Source organism: Calonectris borealis, chromosome 3 (assembly GCF_964195595.1).
Source record: "Calonectris borealis chromosome 3, bCalBor7.hap1.2, whole genome shotgun sequence".
Classification (NCBI taxonomy): Eukaryota; Metazoa; Chordata; class Aves; order Procellariiformes; family Procellariidae; genus Calonectris; species Calonectris borealis.
In genome coordinates, this window is record NC_134314.1 from 78,537,625 (window position 1) to 78,553,300 (window position 15,676).

Below are 15,676 nucleotides of genomic sequence, written 5' to 3' on the forward strand. Positions count from 1 at the left end.
TCTCAGGACACAAACACTACTATTGATATCATTTCCAGGAAGCATCCCCTAAATTTATTCCAGAGCTAAAACACTTGTAAGGCAAAGCACAAAATGCAGTGGATGAGCAGTTTCCTCCCTTCAGCATGGGGCATGTTGGTGCTCTCAGGGGTCTCACTTCCCCATTGTTTCCTTCAGCATGTTCATTGTTTTCCTCAGCCTGCTTTCTTGTTCCAGCTGCGGAGCAAGTGATCTGGAGCAGATCTTGTCCTTCCCAAATTTCCTCTCCCCTGTCCAGTACAGCTCTCTTTGTCACATGGAAAATGTTCCCAAGAGCAAAATTCCCAAGGAAACCAATCAGTTTGCCACTTCTCTGAAATCCAAGGTGGAAAACAAAAGTGTTTCCTGAACTTTAGCAACAACTCTAAGCATACAACTGATATCACAAAGACAAAGTCACTCTATGTTAATGACCCTTAATTGCTCATCATTGTTTGCTCCCCTGTGTCAACACCTTTTGGAATTTCAGTTCAAGTTGAAGACTAAAAATAACAGAGAATGCACAATTAAATTGACAAAACGGAACACATATTGATACTCTAAAATATCCCAGTGGGCCCTATCTATTTCTTGCGAAAACAAGTTCATATTGGAATAAAATATTAGCACTTGCACTACAGGGACCTCCTGTCTCTCTCGCCAGAGAGGCTAAGGACAGATAATTTCTTTCACCAATATGACTGATTAGATACCCATCGGGGCAAAGAACAAGGAGGTTTATGGGACACGCCTCTAGTTTGGGCCATAATTACAGGAATACCTCTTTGACTTCACCTGGACCACACTTTAGTAAATGTACCTAAGCCTCACCAGTAGAGTTTGGAGTTTATAATAACTTCATGGCCGTCAATCCACCTACTAGCTCAGTCATTTGTTCACCATCCTGATATTTCCCCTATGAAATACTTCAAAAAACCCCAAACATATACTTAATCTAACAACAGTACTGTTACACTCCATCTCCATTTATTTATCATTTCTTTCCTGGAGAGCCATTCCCATTAAAATCTGTAACTCAAGAGCCTTGTGAGCTCACCTAGTGGAGCCAGACAATGGCTTTTCAAACTCGAACCTCTATTCTAAAAGCCATACACTGTTTGCATTTAAGTCAACAACAAAAGTTTAGCCTACTCTAAAAGGAAGGAAATGTAGCAAGATACAGGTATTTCCTTTTATATTAAAGCAGTGAGAGTACAGAGGAACAGTTTTTGTTGAATCTGCAGAAGAATACACAAGCTGTTGGATATCCATTCTTCATTGTTCCTGGGGAACAAGGATAAATAGGGAAAGAAGATGATGGAGCAATTATGTCACTGACCCAGAGATGACCTTGTCTCGATTCTACTTTCCCTGAATTGCTGCTGACCAATGTTTTAGCTGCAGTTTGTCTGTTCTCATAAGCAAGCCACAGAACAGCAAAACACTTCCTGTGAAGCCTACAAAAAAGGGTGTGGAGAGAAAAGTGATCCACTGACCTTGATGCTACATCAAACTGTTCAGTTTCCTGCTTCTCTCCTTCAGCCCACATCTAACAAGTTAGAACAGAAGAGGATTGCTGATGTGAAAAGATATACCAGATGGCAAAGGGAAATGTGATGTCCAAAACTGGAAAAATGAGTAGTGAGGTGGGCCAAAGCAGTAAGAAAATTACCTCTTTCTAAAAAGCATATCCAAAAATACTAAGGTTTTTCATTTTAGCTGACATTCAGCTCCTTCCTTTAGGACATTGCTCTACTACTGAGTGAAAAACAAAGGTTTCCCTTAGTTACAGAATCACATGCTGAAGTCAGAAGAGACCTCTGGAGGTCATCTGGTCCAATGTCCCTGCTCACGCAGGGCCTCCTAAAGCAGGTTGCCCAGGACCATATCCAGATACTATATGTGTCTTATATATACACTTGTAAGGCTATGTGATATATAGAAAAAGATAGGTAGTTTACAAAAGGGAAAGGTAGTTTACATATAATCCACACAGATAATCTACAAAGAGATTATATATATAGATACCAATTATGTATTAAAATACCTATACACAATATAGACATAAATATATAATAAGAATAATATTATATATAAATATATAGACATATTATATAGAGAGATATACAATAAAGTGCAGACAACAGCAGGGCTCAAGAATCCTAGAGGGCTGCATGGACTCACCCTGTAGTCACTAAAGGAAAGGCTCTGGCCTCTTTGCTAAAAGCCCTTGAGTTGCACCTGCAGCCGCAGCAGGGAGCCACAGGCTCTGTTTAACCCAACCACTCTACATCTAGAGCTCATTGTATAGCACCTAAAAATGCTAAATACTGAGAACCTTAATGAAGGCACTATTTTTTCACTCTTGTACAACCATAGTCACAGGTGATATCTCAACCCTGATCATTTTGTAAGCAGAAAGATATCCCCAAAGCCAGAAGTGGGACATTACTCCAGCATTTTTTTAAGATAACAGGTTGTGCTTCATGGCTAATTCACTTTAGTATTAATCCATAGGAAGATATTCACAATCTGTAAGTACATGTGAGAGCTAATACCAGTTTCAAAGATGACAATTCCTATATAACTGCTTACACAAGTTTATGCAATAGTTTTTTTGTTTTGACACAGGGAGCTTATTGAATATTTTTGTCTCTCAGTGAGGGTCATCTGGGGATTTGCCTCAAATTGCTCTCCTCAGAATTGACTCTCTCCAGCTCAGTTCAAGGCCATCACTGTCTGTGTGCCTTCCCTGCTCATCTGAAAAGAATCACTTATCTATTTATTCATATAATCTTGCCAGCTTCTCCACAAGAACATACCCTTCTTAAGGGCCTGCAGACTGCTGAACTGCACTCTTTTGTAGTTCCATATTGTTGACTCTTCATTGCTTTTCAAAGCTTCTCATTCCTCTGTTGCTCAGACTTCTTCATTTTTCCCTCCCTCCCACTCTAGTTTTCTTGCAGTAAGATGCAGTTTCCCATAGCGTTTTTACAAGCAGTTCATTTGAAGAACAAAAACTACAGCATATCTTTTCTGAAGAATAGAAGGAATAAATACGGCAGGGGTGAAATATTAACGTCTTCTCTTTCTGGTTTTCTTTGCTTTTGGTTTTTCATCTTATTAAAGGCCTAGTCCTTCTTGCAATGGATGCCTGGCTCTCCTGTTAATCATTGCTTCTCTGGCTGTCCTCCCACACTGAACTTCAGGATATCCCCACGATCCATTCTTACATCTAATCCTACAGGCCCAGGACTTGGGAGAATAGAGCTACTGTGAAGATGCAAAGGCATTATAAGATGTTTTCAGGAGGCAGAGGTAAGGTGGCAGGCTCCACAAAGAGGCATCTCTGGAGCTCCTTAAATACAGAAAACAAATTTCCTCTCTTTTGGACACTGTCATTGGTCCCTTCCAAATACTAATGGAAAAATGGGGGAAGAACTCTGTAAACAGATCACTGAGGATTTCTTCCTTGAACTCCTCAACAGGATAGGATCATATAGACCTCTGGAAACCTGATCTATGACTATGCCAGTTGAAAATTAGATTTCCTCGCCCTGGGCAAACTGGGGTCTACTAAAACATGAGATTTCTCTGCCTCTCTTCCCTAAATACCAGCAAGGGCCTTTTGACAATCAAACTAGATATTAACAGCATTCTATGAATTGATACAAATCATACTAAAAATACAACTGGGTTTTTCACTAGTACCTAGATGTAGCAACACTAATACTGACATCAGTTGTGATTTTCTTGTCGTCAGTTGTTGGTATAAGACCAATAAATATAGCTGCTTATTGCATTGCTTTTAATCTGGAGTTGCTTTGCAAGCTGCAGCACAGAGCAAGCATTAAGGTGCTAAAATTAGTTTGCACTGCAGTAGTAACAAATTAAAAACGGCACACTGTTACACCAAGCAGTGTACAGTTCTGCCAATTGATTTATGAGGTCAGGAATAAAAGAATTTATCACCTGGCATTATCTCTGCCCAGATTTAATGCCTGCTCTGTCATCGATGCACAAAAAAAAATATAGGAGTAGAGAAAGGTCTTTTCCAAAGACAAGGGCTGTTTATAAAGGAGTGTTTTTCTCTAAGACACCTTAATAAAATAATAGCCTCAGTGGCCTAAATCTCGCAGCATAGTGAGAAATCTGTATGGTGGTGGCTTTTGGCTCCAGACAAATATTTTTAAATTCATTTTCAAATGACAAGAGGACTGTCACGTCACCTCCAGCTGTGAGGAACATATTAAGCTCTGGATTGTCTGGCATCTTTGCTCCCCCCTTTCTGTCTCCCGGTAGCACAAATTTAATGGCAGACTGAGATCCTTTGCTGAAGTTCAGAACAACATGTTCAGCATTAACTCAAAGTCTCCTTTCAAAAATAAGCACTGACAAAGGACAGAGAACTACTTTGGTTCCAGTACAAGAAGTCATAGGAAGAGAGAGAAAGGGAAAAGGTAGTTCTTGATTTATGGTGAGGCTTCATCTTGTTTAAAAAAGAAACAAAAAAAACCTGATCAGACTCTCAGCTGTACTTTAATGTAAGAACTGCTGCCAAGTTTCACCTCAGAGGTGACTGCGCTTCAGTGACAGATGAATATGTCCCTCTCTACTGTATGCTGAATACATTCAAATACTTCCTGGATTAGAAGAGAGGTTGTAAATAAAAGGGTTTATTATAATGTCATTCATCTGAAAAGAAACGGGAATAAGTAGGTACTCAGGGGACCATAAGAAGTTCATCAGCATTACCAGCTTCTACTCTCATTGTAATCCTTGATATAAGAATGATTTGGGTGTCTTCCACTTCCACTATGCATGGGCACTCAAAATCACAAAGGTTCTAATTCACAGTTTTACGATAGACTATTCATGCCCTATTTACTGCTCAGAGTCCATGAAATTCATTGCTGGAAAAATATCAGGTGATTCACATTTTAAAAGGGAGGAATTCCAGAGACTTTATTAAATCCTAGTGAAAAGGTTCAACATTATTAATTCCTAGGAAAAAAGTTTTGACATCACCTCATTTATAATTTTGCTAAATACAAATGAGTACAACCAAAGTTGTAAATCTAATGTCAAAAGTCAGCAAAAATCTTTAAAGTTTTAAACTCTAAGTATATCTTTAGGACCCACTAAATTCAAAACCTGCTTAAGGTCACATAAGTTGCCGTGCTCAGGCTGGGGGAACTTAAGTCTATTTTATGTGTTTTGCTGAGTTGTATGCTGATACACTTTGTAGAAGACCTGAACTTTGCTACTGGCCAGTCTATTCTTAATTAAAACACAGTCTTCCTCTCTGAACATGCTCAGACTTTGGAAAAGATCAGCTTTGGCATTAGCTCATTTCTAATTACAAATCATACAGTCTTAATGGAGTACAGCTAAGTGCAGAACCCCCCCAGCTGTCTGTCACTGTACAGTCATTCATCTAAAATTAATAATTTGAATATATTTTTAATTAAAAACTATTAAAAAATGTTAAGGCACCCGCATATGGAGATTTTTTTTTTCATTTCCTAATTTTAAGCAGCAACAATGCAAATACAGGCATCACCTGAAACTGTATTTTAGAGACTCTGAAGCATAAATGATAATGTGGTAGAAAAGCATAATTTGTTAGGGATTTGACCGGGGAGGGGTGGAAGGAAGACACATTTCAATCCACCTACTAGGGCCTTAGCTGAAGCTTTATTTCACTACTAAATCCAAACATTCCATAATAATGTAGAAACCCCTAATTTCTCTCACATAGTCACTGTACTTGAGGAACATGTTACAGTTGGTATTTTGTATATAGAATTGTTTTGCTCCCATATGTACTACAAAATGGGACTAAAAGGGTTTCATAGGCCCTATAGCAGTTAAGGAAAATGAAAACATCTGTACATGTGCCCATTAATTTCCATTTAATAAGTTTGGGTTTTTTAATTTCAAAATTGGTTGCTGTTTAGCAATCCAGATTTGATGTCAGATTTTGCAACCAAGCCCAAGCAAATTTTAAACCCATAGAAACCCAGTAATTTTAGCAGAGGTTTGTCTTATGCACAGCACAGACATCAACCTTCCTCCACATCCTACCAAAACTATTGCTTCTATTGCTGAAAAAGATTAGATTATTATGTATGTTTCTCAATAACAATACCAGCCTTTTCTCTTTCAATATGCAATAACAGAGTCAAAATGTGTCTTTAGTTCTCAGAGAAAAATGTAAGCAGTGCCTCATAGTACTGAAATTGTCCCTGCAGTGATCTCTCAAGTCAAAGTCAAGCCAGCTTCCTTAGCTCCTGACTCAGGACAGCATATTAGGCCATACCCAACATCTGCAGAGTCTCACCATCTTCAGCTGGGCTGCTCAGCCTCTTATACAACTTTGCATTAAGAAATCCTCTTTCAAAAGCTCTTCATCTGGAGCCTTTAAACATGAGGGTGTTCAATTACATGCAGCAACATGGTGTAATACAGGGCCTGGGAAAACACTCCAAACCCTAGTATGTGTAGATCAGCTTCAAGGGCTTGGGGACTGGCCAAATGTGGCTGTGCTTAACCACAGGCTTGTGCCACGAGCAGGGTTGGAAGTTTGGGAAAGTGACCCAGGGCACTCCCATCACCACTTCTTTTTCCCATCAGACACATGTCCACCTTTCTACTTGTAACGAGCTGTTACACTGGGTGGATAGGATGAGGATGTACTCTGTGGCTGTCTGTACTGACTTGTTCAAGGACAGCCCAAAGATCCCACCCCGAGAGAGAGTGAAATCATTCCCCTTGAAATTGCCCACAGCACTGGGCTTTGGAGCCTTCCGACTGCAAATAATGTAAAATATCAAAAGCAGCATTTCTTGAGGCACCAGAAGAGTCCCAGTGATTTCACATACCCAAGCTCTTGGCTTTACATCCGTAAAAACCCCATAGACCCTTGCTGGAATAGTAGTTGAATACTGACACAGGAGCAGGAGCCAGCTAATAAATGAATCACTGACAAGTACTGGAATAAATGTATGCTGTTTGTATACAAACACAATAAAGTACGTAGGCTATTAATGGGTGTCCACGCATCTCAAACACACGTACACATGTAAGTAATTGAGACATCATTACTACATACACAAGGGGCATGAGTAAACTGAACTCCCACACACCTTTTGATATAGAATGTCAACGTTTAGCAGTAATTAGAGGCTAATTTGTATCGACAGGGGTGCACTTGGAAAGTTACTGTGGTTCCCTGATGTGCTCTAGCTCACTCAGTTTCAGTAAGGGTAAGGGTCACTGAGCCTGTGCTATTGGTTATTTCTGTAAGAAGAAAGAGGTTTCAAAGAGCAAGTTAATCTCCAAGCCTAGTTTTTCATCTCACTAGTGAACATTTTGTCCGGCCTTTGTTATTTTGTATCCCACACCTTTTGTTATTTCTAGGCTTCTCTAAGAAGCCCCAGCAGGAGAAGAGGTCACAGTGCCATAAAAATACTACTGCTTTTGAATAATTTATTTCTAATTTCTGCATTTTAGAACATCTCTGTGTTGTGGATCCCACTTTCCTCTCCCCCATTCACAAATGATATTTTATTACTCCGCTGTATTCTAAGAAAAATCTTTCAGCAGCCAGCTTCCAATGATGCTAAAGCCCCAGCAGAATACAAAGGTATACAACAGGGCAACCATGTGGATCTCGAGGAGGAGAAGGAGGGGGAAGAATACCACTGGATACAGAAATTAACCAAACAGAAAGATACACAGAATAAAAGCCAAATATCTGAGGAAGCTGGCAATGCAACCAAATCTTTATTCTATTTGTGTCACTTTTTCTTTTCTAGCCCCCAGTGCTCATAGCTTAAAAGTGTTACCATTAACATATTGATGATTAAACAAGGAGATGATTTCAGGCACTGGATATTGTTTTGGAGCTTCTTTGCCCAGGAGTGACTTAGAACTGAGCTTCCCTCTCCACTGTTAGAGTTGCTTCTTTCAGATAAAATGTAAGGTTACACAGGAGGTGACCAGTTCTGACTTTTCCTGCACTCTTATATTTCAAACTTAAACAAGGAAATTCTTACCAAGGCTGCTGCTCTGTCACCTTTTCCAAAGTGATTTTGGATCCCATCAAAATGTGAAATCTTTTAGTGGGTATAAGAAAATGCAATTGTAACCAAGGGCTAGTGTTAAAATGCAGTAGCCATTCTTATGTCTCAGTTTGCAAAGGCAGGCACACGTTGTGAATAATCTTTCTAAAGACAATGGAGAAATCACACCAAAGAACTTTGTGGTGGTACAGAGGAGAAACCCAGTGCCCTTGTCTTTAATCCTCTTGCACTCATATCTGAAACAATGGTTATTCTCCAAGACCTTACTGCCCAGGAAGCACCGGGGAAAACAAACCTTACAAAACAAAAGGTAACCAAAAGCCATACCAGGAAGATGTAAGGAAAGAAAAAGTCAAAATGGCATCCCAGTGGAAAAATAAGCATGATAGGTTTGAAAAGTCAATGTACATGAGAAAACAAAAGTTACTTTTTTAATCCTTGCTTATATGTTTTGAGAAAGGAACACAAATCATTAATATCTGTGTAATTACAGCAAGTGCTTTCAGGAGTGCATTTTCAGGAAAAGGTTCAACTGATGTTTTATTATCTAGATTACTGAGACATGGCAGATATAATTTTTCAATGTACAGTAGCACTCAGGCTCAGGGCCAGTGGGTAGCCATAGCATGAGCCCTTGAGAACTCCATTGAGCCTCATGGTGGCAGTTAGAGTTCTTACATATCTATCTGTCTACATATTAAAGTTTGTCTTGTAGTTGTTTCTCAAATCTATTCAGCTATGGGTTGACCAGAGGCATGTAACATGTGACTGCAGGACTGCCTTGTATTAGGGTGTCTGAGCATTACTGAAGCTTTATTCTGTTGCTAAGTGTTTCTTCTGCTTTCATGAATTTTATTATCCAGCAGCATCCTCCCTTAGTCAACATAGCACAAGTAATAAAATGAAAAATGTCCTTCAGGGCCGAGGCTTGTGTGCTATCACTAATTAGCTTACAAGGCTTCCCACCTTAAGGGATGCGGGAGGTAGACCTGGGAGTTAGTGGCTTGGAGATTAAGTTTATATTACACACGTGGATGTAATGTATTTAATATGTATTTCCTAATACACTCACAGGAAAGTTCCAAAGAGATTCACACCACTACTAATGATTGCTTATTCTGGGCTAAGGTACCAAAAGGAACAAAAGGAGTATTTTAAATAGCAATTCACCTCCTAGGAAATTGGATAACCCACAATAGATAGCAGCTCAAACTTTCAGCTTGCCTCTAAGTTCAGCAAAGCAGCTCTTTGCTGCTGATGGGCAGAGGGGAAGGGGGAGGAAGAAGGACAAGAGATCAAAACCCAAAATGGCATGGATCAAAGCAGCAACACAGAGTGTGTCATGAGACAGGAGTGTTCAAAAGGATTAGCTATGGGCTTCATTACTTAGGAAGATAAGCCACTAAGCAAGAGAGTAGATATCAAATCCTTATTTTTGATACCTAATTCCCATACCAGAGGTTCCAAAAGTTGGTATATTCCTAAATGCTGACATTCTTTCCCCATTCATCACTTGACACTCCCGCCCTCCTCAGCATCACATTGAAGAGCCAAGACCAAGATTAAGCTAGTCTGCAGATCTATACCAATGAAGATCTTTGCACAAACTCCTTGTTAGCAGTAAGTTGCCTTGACAAAAGTCTCACCACTAGATCTATCCTCCATCGTTCCCACCATTCACATATGCACTGCTTATTCCTCACATGAAAGGTTTTGTATATATTTCCATAGGAGACTTTATTTGATATTACTTGACAGCCATCCTTTTTAGATTGCTTTGCTCCTGACACCAAAAGTCAAGAACAGCTCAGGAAAATTCTCTGTCATAACTGTTGGTACAGCAATACCTCTTCCAGGATACCAAAGATCTTATCCCTCCTGCTCCTTCCTGTCCTACTGGTAATGGTAGAATCAGAGACCTTTGTTATAGGCAGGCCCTACACTTGATCAGGATAAACTCTCACTTGTCAGCACTTCCCTTCTTCCAATGCCAATTAATAGAAACACAATTCTAAAACAATTTGTTTTGTCTGATTACCAACCTCCCAAAAGCCTACCTTTCCAAGGCACTGAATCTCCAGTGAATATAAATCCATGTCAAAAGATACTACTGCATTAGTTTGTTGCTATAACTCTGGCCCTTTCTCCCTTCCTCTGGCAATATGCCATAAATAAAACACTTTTGCCAAGCTTAGAATAGTTAAAAAGCATGATTTGCTGCAGAGATGCATTACTCACCTTTTTTTTGTTGTTGTTGCTGTTTAAATAATGCCGAAGGTTAATAAATGGGAAGAATTGGTGAGCATTATGGCCGTCTTATGGTACCTCTGTTGACCCAAAGTAGGAACACCTTACAGAGTCTGAGGTTGCTGACCAAACTCAGTAGCACCACTTACAGAGTAAAAGGTTGCTCTATAAGAATAAGGATGCTACAGGCTGAGCATAGCTGAAATATTCCATAGAGTGTTTAATTAGCCTGGGTTAGTGGATACTCCTGCTGATAAGCTGTCACAGTTGGAAGATCCTAGAGCAGAGCAAACACGTATGGAAGCAACTGCATTGCACAGGAAATGAATTCCAAATGTTTCCAGCTGAAATTTGCCTATTTGAAATTTCTCACCATGGAAGAGAAATAATTAAGTCCTGAATGCTCCTGACTGTGGTAGATGATGTTAATTTCTCTCTCAGACAAATTGTAGGGTGCTCAGAGATACGCAAAGCCATGCGGAAAAGTACTTGTGTAAGCGAGTCATATGAGGTCTTAAACCCTGCTACACATGCAGCTCCAAAAGTTCTTTTTGTTCATCACGTAATTTAAGTGGTGGATTTGTGGTTATGCAGGTGAGCAAAGAAAAATAAAAAAGTAAAAAAATAATCTTAGGTTTCCATCCATTATTCACAATAAGCCTGCAAAACATCTCTGAATACCAAAATGAACTTTTCCATTAAAAGCTTTTCTAGCGTTAGCTGAAATAGCACAGCGGCAGGCCTTCGATGATTCCTCTGGAGTACCCAGGACTAGGCTCTGCTAATCCATAATGTTTCATTTTTCTAACTCTGTCACTGCATCCAATTTGTATGTCTAGAAATGGAAAACTTAAGTTATTCTGGTCTCAGTTATAGCTTACAAGAAGCCCTGGGGAAGTCAGGTCTTTAGACAATGTAGCGTGGCTTCTTCCATCATCTGTGAAAAATTGTAAGGACAAGGCTTGCAAGGAAAACCACCAAAATATTATGAAATATAGTTATGTGGCAAAAATATGGTTATATGTAACTTCATTTAGCTTCCTGTTGCTTAGCTATTCTGCTACAGTTCTCAATGACAGTGGCCTTTAATATTTCCACAGGATCCACGTTTTGGTTAATGTGGGGACTGGCTGAGCAGTCGTTCATTACTGCGGTGTATCTTCACAGTATGTGGTCTGTGACTTATGACTCAAACTCTGTTCCTGAAACGGAATGATTAATTCTCCCTTGGCTTTTCTATGGCACTCCCCATGACAGTGCCTGAACAGGAGTTAACATTCACAGCCTGCAAGCGAGGCAGAAGCATTCCCTCCATTCTGCGGATGGGCAACAGGGGCACGAATTTATTAAGATCTAAAGTTCTCTGACTTTAGACTTCACAATAGGGCACTGGATTTTTTCCTGGTGTGCCCAGTACTGCACACCATCACTTATGTTCATAGCACAGCTCCAAGAAATTCAGTTACAGCTGAAAGAGCTCCCATCTTAGACACTGTAAATAGCATGCAGGAAAAAATGGCAGGAAACTCCTTGCCAGCTGTGACAAGAGTGATTTGAAATCCCTCACCTAACATGACATAGGATTTCCATGGCAAGAAGAGAAAGAAAACCCATCTCTATAGGCTGATTTTCAAAGATACAACACAAGAAACTATAGTTTCTCTCCTTGCAGCTGCCTATGCTTCACTATGCACATTTAAAAGAATACAGACATCAAGGCAAGGCAATTATAGGGAATAATCTCCTTTGTCACTCTTTCCTCACTTCTCTTTTAGATAGGTCCATCCTGCATACAAGTCAGAAATCCTGAGAAAAGGGTAATATCTGATCACATATGTAGTCTGTAATATTAAGCATGTGTATAGTGGAGCACACCAAAGTTGTAGTAACAAATTAATTCTGACATTTCCTAGCTTTTGCACATTTGTTGGTTTTTTTGCAACTTCACTGTCTTTTCACACAGGTATATTTGTTTATTTGCTTGGTGTTGTGTGTGTGTGTGGTTGCCATTGTTTTTAAGAGAGCGAACTAAGAAAGAGAGAATTTATCCCAAGGCATCAGACTGGTCATCAATAGGGTTGTAACCTTCATATCAGCCGCACAAACCTCTGCTGTTTCAGATGAAAGGCTGATAGCAGGAATAGCCTGTCATTGTTAACACAGATCAGGTTTAGAGGTCAACAAGATAAGCACTATTTTTCTGACTGCTCTGAATATTGTAGAAGAGAGTCTACATATTTCATGGAAAACAGTCTTGACCAAAATGTTTTTTCCCCAACTCTGGGCAAGGTTTGTTTGGAGCAATTTCATGCTTCAGTTTTGTAGGCATTCCCTTGCTGAAAGGCACCTTTAGCTGATCTCAGGGAACTGTGGTTCTTCCCACTTGGGCACATACGCTTGCCTGCATAACCTTCTTTGTTCTCCCATGCAGATAGATGTGCTACTTGCCCCACTTTGCCTCCCTTTCATGTCTGTCTCCTCCTCTCATAGCAGAAAGATGGAGATAGGTAGAAGAGAGACTTTGGTGTTCCCACGAGACCTACAGGGAGGTCAGGTACTGTTGGATAACAGGGACCAAGGTACCTTTTTGTGAGAAAATATTCCAGATTACACTAGTTAATCCTCCACCATTTGCAGACTTTCTTTTTCTTCATATAGAACATATTCTTATTAAATTGGCTTTTTAGTAGGATTTTCTGCAACAAAACCCAAACAAGACTAGCCTTTTCCACAGGAGAGCAAGAAAAAGTATGTTTGGGCATAGTGGAAGCGGGGACTGAAATTCAGCCAACATGAACCAGCCTATATTGTTGGACTGGAAGGCTTGCTCATTCCCGTGTTCAGGTCCTCTTTTCTGGAGGACCTTTTTCTTAAAAAAAAGGAAAACAAAACAAAACCAAACACAAATAATACAAAACCCACAGAACAACTCCCCTCCCCCAACAGCAATGTTCTCATCAGTTATTGAGCAAAGCCTGTCTCAACTCTGTCTGCCTGTGTTACTGATACAGATTAATGATTTGACAGATTACTGTGTTTTAATAATATCCAAACTGTAATCCAAACCATGTCAGAGTTTCAACATCACAACATAAAGTTATATAGGTGCCTTAATTTTCTTTCTCAGAGAAGATAGAGGTCAAGTCAATAAAAGGTTAAACTGACTAGTATGAATTATTATAATATTCTTCTTAACCTGTCACAAGATCAATAATTGGTGTCATCATTCATTTTCTAGAACTAAAGACACTAACAGTATTATTCTAATAAGAGAGAGAGAAAGTATGTCAACTTCCTGCCATTCCTATTTTATTAAATTTGGAAGTTTCGAACTCGAATCAGTAAAAGAAAATAACCCAATGAAATAATAACCCAAACATTCTGTTCCTACATAGAAAAGAAATGACCATTTGATTAATGACATATTGGAAAGCTATAGTACTTTTTGCAGAGTTTAAAATACACCATTGAAATAAACTGGGTTTTGCAAAAAATTTATCTTAGTGATCTTTGAAGTTATAAGAGTGTGATACCTTTCTCTTTCCTTTAACTCCTGAGCACTTTTTCTCAGTATTTTTTTAACTCATTACAGGCTGTCAGAGGAACACTATGGGCCTGATTCTCCAACATTGCACATTTGCAGAGGTGTAAAATTAATATAGAAACAAGTGGATGTTAAGAAGTAGTACACCATTTTTAGGAGGTGCTATTTCTTTCCTGTTCATTTTGCTTACTGTTTTTAAAAAACTTCCTCATTCCCCAGGTGTGAATGATCCTGCTTGGTTCAAGTCAGCATGCAGCCCAGCTAAGTGCTCACCCTCTCATAGAAGTGTCTGAGTTTTGCTTTCTGTATTGTTCACTTTGCTTCAGCTAAAGGTCACACAGAATTGGGTTGCCTACACTTAAAAGGATTTCCCAGGAGAGCTATATGGGCCAATACTGCCAGGGAAGACTGGGTTTTGTGCTGTCAAAAATTTTCTTTTGATATTGTAACTTGAAATAGTCCCTCACATAGCACTGGTCACAAACAAAAAGGCAGAGTATGGGTGTCTTTAGTAGGACATATATGCATAGTTTAATCACTTAGACATACAGCTTTTTGAGCTGTAGATGAAATAAGGGAAGAAAGGATGAATTCATGTGATGCCAGAATATTAAAAAACAAAAACCAAGCCAGTTTTGCAAAGCTGAAGCTGAAATTCTATACCTCTGGAAGGCAATGACACAAAAGACTCAGAATAATGCACAGCAGCTCTGTAGAGGATTTAAATGGGTCTTCAGTAAAATACTTTTGCTGTAGATAACATAATCTGTACCATGAGATTTCGAATAATCAAATGTGAAATAGTGAGATATGAAAGATGGTAAATGCATCGTAGTGAATACTAAAATGTAACAGAGAAATGCGTTCCCTGCAATAAAACAAGGTCATGCAGCAAAATAGCATAGATGAGCTAAGTCAACCTTAAGAAAGTGATTCAAATTTGGCGCTACTACCATGTAATATTTTGAAGCCTGTATTGTTTTCTTACAGACTTGACAAGCATCAAGTTCTTTCAGGCAAAAATCCCAATCCACCACCCAAACACTGAGAGAAAAACAAGCAAAGGAGAGACAGTTTGGTTTGGCAGGCTTGTGGGTGATATACAGACTGTGATGTAGCACCACTCTGCATCAGGAGTACGGCATCTAAAATAGCACTGTCAAGTTCCAGGATTTGATTTCATGTTTGCCAGATGCGAAATGGAAGTAGAGCTGTGCAAAAGCTATTTACTCAGAAAAAGCTCTGATGTAGCCAAGAAGTCTCTCTAAAGTTTATTCAAATCTGGTAGTTATCCATTAAAAAAAAGTTTCTTTTACACATTTACATAGTACTTGATTTTAATTTCAAAATACTTGTTTTAACTATTTCCTTAATGTAAATAAAAAAAACTAAAAGAATAAACCTAGAAGTAATTTTATATAAGCAAAAATTGTTTCTTCTTTTTTTTTTTTTTTGACAGCTACAAAATATGTTGTTCTGTTTCTTTAAGAAAAAAGAAAAATCTTTCTTATCAAGTCCACAAAAACATAGTCATTACCACTGGTATTCTGATAAGTCCAGCTCTGACTGGTTCCAGACCTGGGCCTGTGTGTCCAAACTTTTTGAGATGGTAGAAATTCACACTTTATTTCACAAAATTTCAGTCTAGCCTGAATCCAAACACAGGATGACTCTTTCCATTTCTGACTGGAACAAGAGACTTATTCCAGTGGTGGTAGTCCAGAAACCATAATAATTGATACTGCACAAGCTAAAAATGGAAGATTCAAACAAAAATTCA